Raw genomic sequence first — 13,322 nt, forward strand, 5'->3', positions numbered from 1 at the left:
ACTGGGTTTCAGAGGGAACTTTGGTCTTTCCTGAAGGTCTGTGCACAGTCCAACCAGAGCCTTAGCTGTTGTTTGGAATGAGATGGTGGCTGAAGTTCTGAATTGGATCATGCCTACGCAGCCTCTCTCCTCTCATGGATCCCAAGGCTCCCCTTGGTCTACTGAGATTCTGAGGGACCCCTGGAGGACTGCTGAGAAGGATGGTCACAGGTAGACTGATGACTTTGGTTGTCCTCTCATACTTTCCTAATGGTTCTGACTGGGGTGGGGAGAACATTCTCTCTCTTTCTCTAAGTGAGATGGAAAAAATTACCTGGCAGTTTCCACTCAAAGTAGCACTGGGTTAGAATGAAAGAATCAAAATTATTGATGTAAACCCATAGGTAGCTTCAAGCAATCCTTTTGCACTCCTGGAACACTTCAGAAATGAGATGGGGCACACTCAGGCCCATCTGGGAAGAAAATTAGTATCCAATTGTCTGTCAAATCCTTCCCCAAAACAAAAAGGACCAAATTCTACCCTTTTTACAATAGGCCATATATCTTATAATCCTCAAAGGAGGCTTTCTTTTTTTCTTCAAAAAAGTTTGGTCTCCAGTTGCAACAAAGTTACCTAATCCCATCCTAGTGCTCTAATCAATTTAAGCAAAAATTTCCTAGTTATTCAGGTTCTAGAAGAGTTTATTTTGACCAGAGAGAAATAATATATGTACATGAACCCTCTCCTGAACAAGGCCTGCTGCTAAAGTAGATCATAGATCTTATAGATCCATAACACTGCTAGAAAACAATACAAAAAATTAAGAAATTGATATTACTGTGAGAGAAATTGATGCAGGGTTTCTTGCTATCATGAATGTATGGTTTGGCTGAAGAAAAAGAAAAAGAAAAAGAAAAGAGGAGAGGAGAGGAGAGGAGAGGAGAGGAGAGGAGAGGAGAGGAGAGGAGAGGAGAGGAGAGGAGAGGAGAGGAAGACAGAAGACCACCATCATTTATTAAACAGAGATTTTTCAAGTGACCTTTAAGATTGGACAAAATACCATATGCTTTACACGCTTCAGAGTTATATATATAATAAATCTTTGTAATTAAGTGCCAATATCACAGAGAGAAGCACATATCTATAGTGTTCTTCCCAGGTTTGATGTCATTTAAATTACACAATTGCTAGCAAGCTAAAATTTAATCATTTTATTAGAACATAAAAAATTGAAATATTCCAGCATCCTGCTCTTGGAAAAGGTTACCAGCTTGGTTTAAGAGAATATTGGAGTTTGTTTTGGATCTGCCCAAAATAACATCTGATTTTATCTGGTCTTATTTCTATCATGCTTACCAAGCACTTTTGCCTAGAGAATTATTGGCTTCAGAAGCATATATTGGCATTTATGAGCTCCCAAATGGTTATGACAGCTGAAATACAAAATAAATAAAGTAAAATTAAATCTAAGAAAATTAAAAAATCAACAACAGCAATAAGTAATAAGAGTGACTGATCTCCAATAACGCCAATATACAATGTTTTCTACAGGTGTAGAATATAGAAAACATTGGCCTTTCAGATGTGGCCTTTCAGATGTTGTGGCCTTTCAGATGTTGTTGAATTCTAACTCCCAACAGTCCCAAAAAGGAGAACAATACTAAGAGAAGCAAGATGTTTTTAACTGAACAACATCCAGAGACTATGTACTGTTCATCCTAATGAAGCATAATGTCACCATCTTCCATGAGGCATAGTAATTAAAAGGTTGAGCTATACATGGATTAAGCAGGTATTGCTTCAAAAACCTTGTCTGTGTCATGAGTTCATTAGATGGAACACCCTGAAAAGTCTCTTTTGAGGTCAGTGAGGATTGTCTCAGTATAAGTGAAAATTCTCAGAGCAAGAAGAAAGCAGTAAGTGAGGCCAATATAAAAACTAAATCAGATTTGATTTAATTTCATAGGTAATTAAAATAAAATTAATGATACACAGCAAATATCCTTAGAGCTCATGTATTTGTACTGCGTTAAGAACTGCAATAGCTTTTGGAGGAGCTACAGAAGATACAGTCAAACCTTTCAGGGTGCATATGTAGTGTGGGGGTGATGGTTTCAGGCTTTGGCTCTGTGTCCTAAAGGAAACTAGGTTTATGCATGAAGTTCCTGCAGTCATAGATAGCATTCATTTCAATGGGTGAAACAATTTTGGAAAATTGAAAAGCTGGAAGCATGGAAGAGCCCGTCCATCTTCTCCAGTCGCCAAAGTGAACTAGCATTTTTTTTTGGTGAGAAGTGTGTAGGTACAGATCAAGACAACAGGCTGTAGATTTCTCAGCATGATTTCTCCCAAGCTGCTTTATATTAAAAGGAATTAAGTAGCATGTGGGCATGAAGTTAATGTGGCCCGGTTGTGTATATTCAGAGTGCAGACATTTCTGATCAATAGTGTTTTTGGAATTGCAAGCCAGAATTCTTTGAGTGGGTTTATGTTTTGTAGCCATGATTTTCAGAATAGTTTATCATTAAATTATCATAAGACAGAATGTTCTGAACAGAACATTTAGACATTCTGGCTACAAGACACTTGATTAGAGCAGCCCCTCCCTGCTTTCCTCCCCCCCCCCCACCTCTAAACCAGCCAAAAGAGCTGTGCATTTGAAAATCTGATTCTATATGAGAAAAGAAATCTCTGAAATGGAAACAAGCCAGTCCATTTAATTAGAGCTCAGACATACTGGATGGTGCTCCAGCATTTCTTGATGGCACCTAATTTATTTGCTTTTTCTATTTCTTTTCTCATAGCTCGATCACATTTCCCACCCGACTTTTCATATTCTTTTAATCTAAAAATAAATAAATAAATGAGAAGCTGACATGCTGAAAAACAAGATTTCAGCTTCCAGCATCTTCCTTGTTTTCAAGAATACCCCGTTACCCACAAAGGCATTGTGGGATTCTTAGGAAATAGAAATGGTGGGTGGGTGAAGCTTCTTGTTTTGTTTTGAAGTATGATCAGCTAAAGTCACCCTCTGGGGGAGATGGGCAGCATACAAATTTAATTAATAAATAATAAATAAATAAACTTAGCTGTTAATCAATGATGCCTGGAGAAAAAGAAGAGTGGTGGTACAACCTCTCAGTACAACCAGTTCACTCTCTGGCAAATGAAGTTTGTGCCTAGCCATGTGCAGCATTGCAGCCATTTTTTGAAAATAAGTTTCTGCCATAAGGCAAAAATTCAGTTATCTGGCAAACCATCTGCTGACTAAGATCAGTCATCAACTAGCTGGGAAAACATGAAAGGGTGAAAGGCAAGCTGAGTCCCACACAGCACAGCCCATTTGGGTGCAGGGCTGCAGACTGGCTTTCCAGCATTTCTGTTCCCTGTAAGAGGTCTGCCGATGAAAGCAGGTGGTCCAGCTTAGCGCCTCCATCACTATGTCCAAATGCTAGAATTCTAGCTAGTGAAGACTACTGTAATGGGAAGCAAAATCCCTGCATCCCTGAGGCAATTATGGATTCTGGCAATATTCCCTGCCAGCCCTCAGCTTGCAGCTGATGTCTATATAGTGTAAAGTGATGAGCATTTGCAAGATGAAGACAGAGAATACAACAATACACCTATGTATAAAATGTTGAATTCAAGAAAGTTTAGGAATATATTTCTTTAGGGTCTGAGCCAAAGGCTGAAAGCAGATGTTGACTAATTAGAGTAACATTTAAACTGTCTAAAAATGAGCATGAGGCTATTTAAAAAAAAAAAAAAAGGGAAAGGAAAGGAAAGGAAAGGAAAGGAAAGGAAAGGAAAGGAAAGGAAAGGAAAGGAAAGGAAAGGAAAGGAAAGGAAAGGAAAGGAAAGGAAAGGAAAAGCAATTTTGGAACAGAAGAATTAGAGTGGGTGAAATGTATAAGATTTTCTGAGCCTGCTTTTCTTCTATAATTTTTCTAGCAAATTTCTAAAAGTTTGCTTTGTAATAGCAAACTCAACTACTGTATTTGATGCCTTCCTATATGTCTAAGCAGGAAAAGGCTGAAGAGTCAAAAGAAAAGAGCAGCTATAACTGAACTCTAACTGAAGCTCACAGAAGTGAAATTGTAAGAAAGTGCCTTTGACATTGTGCTACAGTAGAGACATCCACAAATGAATTCACTTGGATTTTTTTTTTTCTCAATAGAAGTAATAGGAGATAAAAGTGAGGCTATTGAAAACAGCCCTGCTTCTTGTTGTTTGATCCCTAAATGGTCACATGCTGAGGGTCTCTATGTATTATTCAGGAAGGGAGATTAGCTAATAATCAAATGGCAAATGGGAGCCACAAGAATTGTTGCTTAAGAGACAGGCCGGTGGCAGGATTGGGAAGAAATAGCAGGACATGCAAGAGGTGGGAAGTTCAGACCTGTAGGAGTATGTAAACTACTGTAGACTGGACTATAACTGGCTTGTTTAATGGATAAAAAATTCATAGGAAAGACGAAACGGTAGAGGACTCAGAAACTAGTAAAAGCAATATATGTGGAACTTGAAAGTACAGCCAGCAGTCCTGGGGGGAGGAGTTTTAAAAAAAGCACCAGAAGTAAGGAGACAGAGTATTAGGTAAAGAAAGAACAATTGGTGCTGCAGCTATTAACTGTCTTGAGAAAGTACATTCACAAATTATAGAAAATGGATTTTTTCCTCCTCTGATTATCCAAACAGGATCACACTAAAAGGCAAGCACAATGGAAGGGAAGATATGAAAGAAAGAACAGTAAAACATGATCCCAGGACATTCATCAAGAATTGCCAAGAAGCATAATTTTGGAAGCTGTGTTTCAGATTCATTACTGTACCAGATGCTGACATTTCAATACTTACTGGGCAGTGTTAAATTGATGCTTAGGCTAGTCAAGTGATTGCACCAATTAATTATCTTTTAGCTTATCTAGAAGCACTGTAAAAGGACTGGACAGTAGCTGTTTATTCTTCTCAGAGCGGTTCTTACTTACTTGCTCCTATTGTATGCATGTTTTTTTGCTAAATGACTTGAAATCCATAATTTCAAAATTATATTGAAATTAGATGAATTCTAATCCTGGCATAGTTCCAAATTACTACTACTACTTCATCATTCACATTTTGCAAGGAAGGAATGTGAACGGTTTATTTATGTTGACTCATCCTGTCATGCATAATCTGTAAAGTTGAACAGTAAGGGAGGTTTTAGTTAACCACAGAAATAAAATATTATCTTAAGGCTTTTAAATAATTTCCAGTTCCAGTGCTTTCTTTTTTTAATTACTTAGAGAACAATTCTGTGATTTCTGAGACAGTAATTGGGAGATTCAGTAACCCAAAGATAATTCTCTTTAAGTCACTAAAAGAAATATCAGTGCACTACAGAAGAAGCCCAGTATCCAATTCAAAGAAGGGAATTTGATGCTGGATCTCTCCTCCAAATTCACTAGTGTCCTCTATGGCTGCCTTTTTCTGAATTTAGAATATTTAGACCATACAAAGTTCCAGAAGTGGACAGAATTGAGTCTCCCTACTTTCCCTTCCAAAATAAGCAGTGGGATGGAAAAATTGTATTTTTGTTTTAAGCACACTTGAAAGAGGATTTTACAGGAATCAGATATAGCCCATCAGGCATTAGGATCTATGCACAGTATTCCTCTGTTAAGAATAACACCTTCTGTGGCAGAGTAGGGAACACGGCACCTGCCATGTTAATTTGAAACTGAAATGGAATTCTCCAGAGGAATAAAAATATTATATAATGTTGATTCCAGAGTCTGCATTACAAGCAAGCAAGCAGAAAGGTTGGCTATTCCATTTTCTGCACCCTCCCCCATTATTTGACAGATTCTGATGGGGTCCATTCACACATCACTAGGTAATTGTTGTTTTAGTTACATGAGTTATTTACTTGTTGAAATACAAATATCACCCTTCTGAGCAATCCCTACTTGTGCGCAAAACACAGAGTAAAAAAAAAATCACAACAGATTAAAAATATTCCTGTTACAAGGTCTAAATATTACACCATGCAAATTAGAACTTCAAATATAATAAGCCTTTAAATCTGAAAGGCTGTCCCCAACAAAGAAAAGAGTTTTGAAAATTCTGTAAGCTACAAAAGGGCTAGAAGAAACTCCTAGTTTCTCTATATCTTTCTAAGCTGAATCAGCAACTGGGATACCATTATGTGGTTGAAAAATTAAACAACTCCTAACAATGAGTGTGCCTCATGAGAAGGAAAGCTACAATTGGATGGAATTAGGATATTTAAAAACAAATTGTTTCATAAAGTAGAGCTATCCTGTTTTGCTTGTCATTATCTGATGCTTAGAGAATTCTATTGGTTTAAGCGGGATTATAATAAACCCTAGATTGGTGGAATTACAAAATGCTACTTTGCTAAACTTCAGTTTTTCTCTTTTGGAAATGAGCCATATAACTGGATAACTAAGCCAGGGGTGAGGGGTGGGGGGAGGAGGGGGACACAAATCACTGATTGCTGCAAATTGATGCCATCTTTTCATATTAGACAGGCCATATTAAGTCTTTGGTTTCTTCATTTTTCCTCCCCCTTAAACAAGGTAATGCACCTCATTAATTTAAAATTGGTGGTTCCTACAATGCATACTGTTATCAGAGGATTACTTTCCATCTTTGAGAAAAAAGAGAGACATAAAATTGGTCGCATTCTTGACAGGGAAGCCAAGTGTAGATATCTTTTTGCAAGCTTTGATTGATACCAGGTTGCATTCTCTGCTACTAAATATGTGCTCAGCAAAAGACTAACAATCCAGTACAGATTTAGTTGCAGCATTAAAAGACACTAGTTATGTTGTGTATGAATAATTGCTCCAAAATAAGGATGTATATTGTGTTTCCCACAGATATGCAATTAGGTAGCATCACACAAATATGTGTCCAACGTATGTCCAGAGTTCATGGAATAGGTAAAAGAATCTTGTGTGTGTGTGAGAGAGAGAGAGAGAGACAGAGAGACAGAGAGAGAGACAGAGAGAGACAGAGAAAGAAAAAGAGAAAGAGAGAGAGAAAGAGAACAGGTAAAATAATACCTTAAACTCTTATCTGAAAATAAAAGGGAGCAGTAGGTGGAAAAGGAATTCATAATCCTGTGAAAACTGTAAGGCTCCTAAATGATGATATCCTTATTTTCAGTATTTGATTCAGATCTCTTAAGAATGTCTTTCACTGTGGTAACTGCATATTGCTATATATTTTCTCTGTTTGCATAATTCTGATATTATATTTATTTATAGGCGGGTTTATTTATTATTTTTGATGGCATCTTTTGCTCTCTGATTTTTTTTTTCCTGTTAGGTGCCCAGAGCCTTCAGAAATGGATAGCACACAAACTCAATCAGTGTATGTATGTATGTATGTATGTATGTATGTATGTATGTATGTATGTATGTGTAGGTTTTTTCACTTCATATAAACTCTCTAGAGAAAGGTATGTTTTATAACTACATTTTATATCAGCAACTTCTAATGGAACAGATTCTTCAAAAGCTCCAGTAAGATCTGTTCTGGATCCTTTGACACCTTTGTAGCTACAGTGCTTCCTTATCATCAGTCCAGAGTCCAAGGTCACACATTGGCTGTCATTGTGATTCAACACCTTTCTGAGCCCATCTTTTTCTTTTTTCTTGGACTCTGGCTGTTGCTCCTGTATATCCTTTACAATCAATTCAATGTAGCAGTCTGTAAATTAATAAAATATTAACAAATATTAGCACAAATTGGATGAAACCCAAGCATATTAGTCAAGTGCATATGACCTATCGGTTTGCAGATAGTGACATCATATTAAAACTATTAAGTCTGTACATTCTCAAATACAATTCAGTACTTGAGTAGTGGACAATGTCTGCCCTTTCCAAGTTCTGTTTAAACAGTTGTAAAAACTGTTGTCAATGGGTACAACATAATGGTCTGTATTATCAGAGTCCCAGGTCACATGAAAACTTTGTGTGTACACAAAAGCTCTGTAGACATTCAAGTTCTACCTATAAAGATTAGCTCTTCCCTGACATCACCTGTATGATTTTGAGAAGGGGAGGATTCTTATCACTATGTGTGTCTTAAATTGTATATAGCAATGTATCTTCTGTGTAATGTCCCAATCTTTGCATCATATGTAATATTAACCACAGCAACTTTCCAATAAAGCTTATAACCATGGTTACAAATAGTTCCATAGTCTAGGTTACCTGTACTTTGCCCAGAAAATGTAGCCCTGAGAGAAAAAGGAAATATGGTATTCTGAAGAATAAAGGAGCTGAATTGGAGATTAGAACCATGAGATATTGGTGACAGACTTGCCTGGAAGGAATATTTTATAATGTGGTGTGAGTTGACTCAGACCATAAATAATAAGCAATAGCATCTATTGATTGAGAAGTGCCTAAAACCAGCTGCTGGAAAAAATGCATATAAATATAAGCAATGTGTTTATATTCCAATTCAGACAAAACTAATTTTAAAAATGAAACCAGAAAATGAAAATGTGGAGAAAGAAAAGGGGGGTGGGGAAGCAATTAGGTAGGAGGTGTATAAAATTACAGCACCTTTAAATTATTCCATTGATAAGCAGCCATAAGAAATTGTGGAGGAAGAAATACATGCCCATAACAGAAAATATCAGAATCAACAGCAGCATCCCCTTCTACCTTCAGCAGTAAAATGACCTCAAAAACACCACCAAGACAAATTCTAAAAAAAAAAAAAAAATTAGGTATCAGACAATTAGGAAAAGAAAATGCCTCTTCTGCTCTTCTGTAGAGAAACAGCACTTTTGAGGAATTGTCTTGCATTTCAGTACGGTCTCTCTATTTAGGAAACTTTTGTTAATCACAGACCTACTTATTTACTTCCTGGGACTGGTTAATATGGTTACATGATGCTAGATCTCATGAGGTGAGCAGAGACAATGGAAAAAAGTGGTCCCACTTTTATTCTGCCTTTGTCAGATCTCAGCTAGACTAATATATCCAGTTCTGGGTACCACACTTTAAGAAGAATTCAGAGAAAACAAAACAGGTTCAGAGAAAGACAATATGTATTATGAGAATACCAGAAACTACAAAGAAATACTAAAGGATTTGGGTATGTTTAGTCTTGAGAAATGATGACTGAAGGAGAATACAGTATGTTAGAAGTCTTCACATACCTGAAAAGGTATCTCAGAGAAGAAGATTGAGGCCAATTCTCTTATTCTAGAGTATAGGACAAAAAATAATGGATTTCACTTGCAGGAAGGCAGTTTCTAATTGAATGGTGGGATGAGTCTGAGGGGATGAACCTTTTTGTAGTAGGAGCAGCAGTTCAACAGTAAAAACAATTACCCAGAGAGACAGTAAGTTCACATATATTAGAGATGCTTAAGTAGAATTTGGACAGCCATTTATTTGGGATGCTCTGCTTTGGATTCCTGCACCAAACAAGAGGATTGGACTCAACAATCTAAATGGCTCCTTTGAACTTTATAACCACACACACACACACACACACACACAGATATACATACATACACATGCACACACACATACACATACACAATTTTTTGGAAACCTGTAGGGCCATATCCCAAAAAATCTGCATATAGATCTAAGGTTGAGGTTTTGCATCTTTATGTACTTGATTGTCCAGTTTGGTCATCTTTGTCCATTCTCTTTCCTGTCCTTTGCCAAATGAGTTGAATGCCTTCTCCTGGAAGGCCCCATACATTTTTTAAAATTTATTTTGGCACGAAACTAAGATATTTGTCTTCTGTCAAGCATTTTAAATTTTAAACGTTAATAGTATCATTTTTAGTTCCTGTATTATATTAGAATTGATAGCTGAAAATGCAAACGATCTTCAAGCTCTAGTAATGAAAACCAAGGAGCACAGTGAAAAAATGGGACTAACTTTAAATATAAAGAATATGTAGATGAACTATAAAGAAGACCAAATTAATAACAATAGGTACAACAACTAGTCTTAAAACTGACAGTGAAGATATTGAAGTGGTGAATAGCTTTTACCTTTCAGAAACAACTATCAACAGTAACTAGCAGACAAAAAATATGCCACAGACTAGCACTTGGTAGAGTAGCAATGAATGTCTTGGAAAAGATATTCAGGTACCAGGATGTGCTTATACCTACAAAGATCAATGGCTTTTGTGTATTGTCAAAGGCTTTCATGGCTGGAATACGATGGCTGGTATGGGTCTTCTGGACTGTGTGGCTGTGTTCTGGAAGTTTTGTTTCCTAACGTTTCGCCAGCACTGTGACCGGCATCTTCAGAGAGCAGGAGCACAAATAAGAGCAGTTCTCTCTGTGCCCAGGATGATGTGACCCTTTGTGGGTATTTATTTATTGTGGGCTGGCGAAACGTAAGGAAACAAAACTTCCAGAGCACGGCCACACAGTCTGGAAGACCCACACCAGCCATCAATGGCTTTTCCTATGACACTCTATGGAAGTAAAATTGGATTTTGAAGAAAGAGTATTGAAGAAAGAGTACTGATGCTTTTGAACTTTGGTGTTGGAAAAAACACCTGAGAATGCCATGGATAGCCAAGAAAACCAATAAATGGATAAGCAAAATGGGAAAGGTAGTAGGGAAGAGAAGATGACCATCAGCGGATGGACTCAAATATTGGGACAATGGGTGCACCATTGGAAGATCAGAAGGACCAGGTTAGGAACAGATCATCTTGGAGAAAATCTATGTATGTGATTAACAGTTGACACCAACTTCATGGCACATAATAAATTACACTAGAATAGTGGTTTTTATATTCTCTTTTGAATTTTTTTCATATGTTCTTTGTTGATCTCGTGCTTTTATTAATTTACTATTTTGGTGATTTTACACTTAACATTGCAATTCCCATTTTGGGACTTTCAGTGTGTAAATACAATGTACCATGTTGGTAAATAGGAAGAGGAGGCAAGACTGAAAAAGATTCTGGTGTACATGAATATCCAATTTATTTCAGAGATAGAATGCATTAGACACGTATGTGTAATCTGAACTAGTGACAATGTGATTAAAACTTTGGAGAAGTTAAGAGATAAAGAAAGACTGGTCAAAACAGTACAGTACAGTAACTATAATACAGGAAGGTAATGTTTTGAGTATATTTTCAATGATCAACAAATAGAAGAATCTTCAATTGATTAATTATGAGGAAGAATAGGGACAAGATAATATAGAGCAAGAATGAGTTTCCAGAAATATATAGCAAGAAGAGAAATAAATGGAATTTCATCTAAATGAACTAAGAAAAGGGAGATCACACAAGTACTGCACTTATAACTTTCCCAGGTAATGAAATGTCTGTTTCCATTCCGCCCCCCCCCCCCCGCCCCCACTATTATACTGCTTTCTGTGACTGGGCATGTTTAATACTGTTTTTGTTTTTAAGCTGATCACCTTATAATCTTAAAGTGAATAATGTTGCTGTGGACACATTTCATACTATATTTCAGTAAAATATTAGCAGCACTGTTAGCTAGATAAAAAGGCATGCCTGATTGGAATATGTGGTGGGGGACGAAAAAGCCACAGCAACTGTTACATGTCTGCTTGGTAATTTGTAGGATAAAGTAGATCTTGCAACAGAGAATGGTGTGCATGTTAATATTATAGAATGTATTTATGAGGAACAAGCAGTGTGGAGGGAGGAGGAAGCATGATAAGGAGATCCATTTGCACTTTGTGAATTGTTTCTAGGAATACTACATATAATATTTTATGGCACTTTGTATAATAAAAACAGGTCAGTGCCTTCCTTATTAATATATATCATAAATTTTTAAAAAAGTAATGAATGTAATAAATGGGAACACAAAAGTAGCACAGAGTAGTAAATTATTTGCACCTACTTTGCCATACTAAATGACAAACAGAGAATATATTTTTGTCTTAAATGAAGGGATTAGTGTGACTCTCATCTCTGATTTAGAAACATTCCAATTTCTGGAGAACAAAGGTCCAGACATCTCTTTGAAAGAAGATACATTCTGGCATGTCTCAAACTTCAATGTTTAAAAACACTGGATTTAAGTCCATACCCAGAAGCTACACACTAAACCATAACCTTAAGCCTGTAATTTACTTCTGGTCCATTGCAGTCTGTATATTACTTAGCATTTACAAGCAGCTCCTATAAAACATACAGGTGAAATATTTTGCCTGTATTTTATTTTTTCAGCAGTTAGCAATAACTTACTCAAGGTAAGGATAAATGAATGTGTCAAACTCAGTTTTGCAGCTAGTCTTATATATCTGGCTTTAAGTTTGTTTCATTCTTTTTTTTTTCATCACTTTGCAATATTGTTTTAAAAGTATTAATGAAAATTAATATGGATTTTTGGGCACACTTGTACTAGCATAACATTTTTTTATTTGTATTGATTTTCCCCATATACACACTTCCAAACATACAATGTTTTTATTAGATTAGATTGCACTGAAATGAAATTGTAAAGCTTCAATTGTGTTTAATTCATTGGTAATGTAGATAACTATATTAAAATTCACATTTTCCCTTTCCCTTCTCTAATCGTAAGGGTTAATTGCCCAAAGAGGTAAATCTTTAAAATGAACTGACTTGTATAGTTGTGCTTTTCGTTTCTGCCATATCTTAAATTAGTTAGCTCAAAATGTTCTAATATTCATAGAAATAAACTGCAAGATATCAGCCTTATACCTTCTTAATTTATTATAGCTGAACCTCCCTGTCAGGAAATAACTGGAGTACTGAGAAACTTAGCCATGCTGGTTTCTGTGTATTATGTGCTATCATATTATCTTAAATGTTATTTTTCTGAAAAGCTGTTTAAATAATATGAAGGATATTCTTGATGTAGTGTTAAGTTCTTACCATCTAATGCACTTAATGTAATCAAAGCTTACACCTGCATATCTCCATGTGCAACTGAATTATCAGGTGTGGTCACTGTGCAATTATGCACATTATGGAAATTCTGGATAATAATTACTAGTTTAGTGAACAAATATGCAGCAGATACTCATGCAATCTTGGGAAAAGGTGCTGCTATTTTAAGAAGTTGCAGACAAACACAGCATTAACCAACCACGTTGTTGTGAGCCATCCAGAGCTGCTTAAGATGGGCAGCCATATAAATCTTTTAAATAAATAAATAAATAAAATAACCACCAGCACCACCCATGAGGATTGAGGTATTACATAGTGCTAATCTTTACTCCTAATGCTTCCAGTGATCAGTAGGATAAAGGAACAAAGAGTCACTGTTTCTGAGCCTCCAACATCAACATTAAATAATTTTCATGTCTATCATTAGATAGA

This window comes from Python bivittatus, unplaced genomic scaffold (assembly GCF_059951505.1).
Source record: "Python bivittatus isolate LINGU-HERP-01145 unplaced genomic scaffold, Pbiv_v1 ctg000980_np1212, whole genome shotgun sequence".
NCBI lineage: Eukaryota > Metazoa > Chordata > Lepidosauria > Squamata > Pythonidae > Python > Python bivittatus.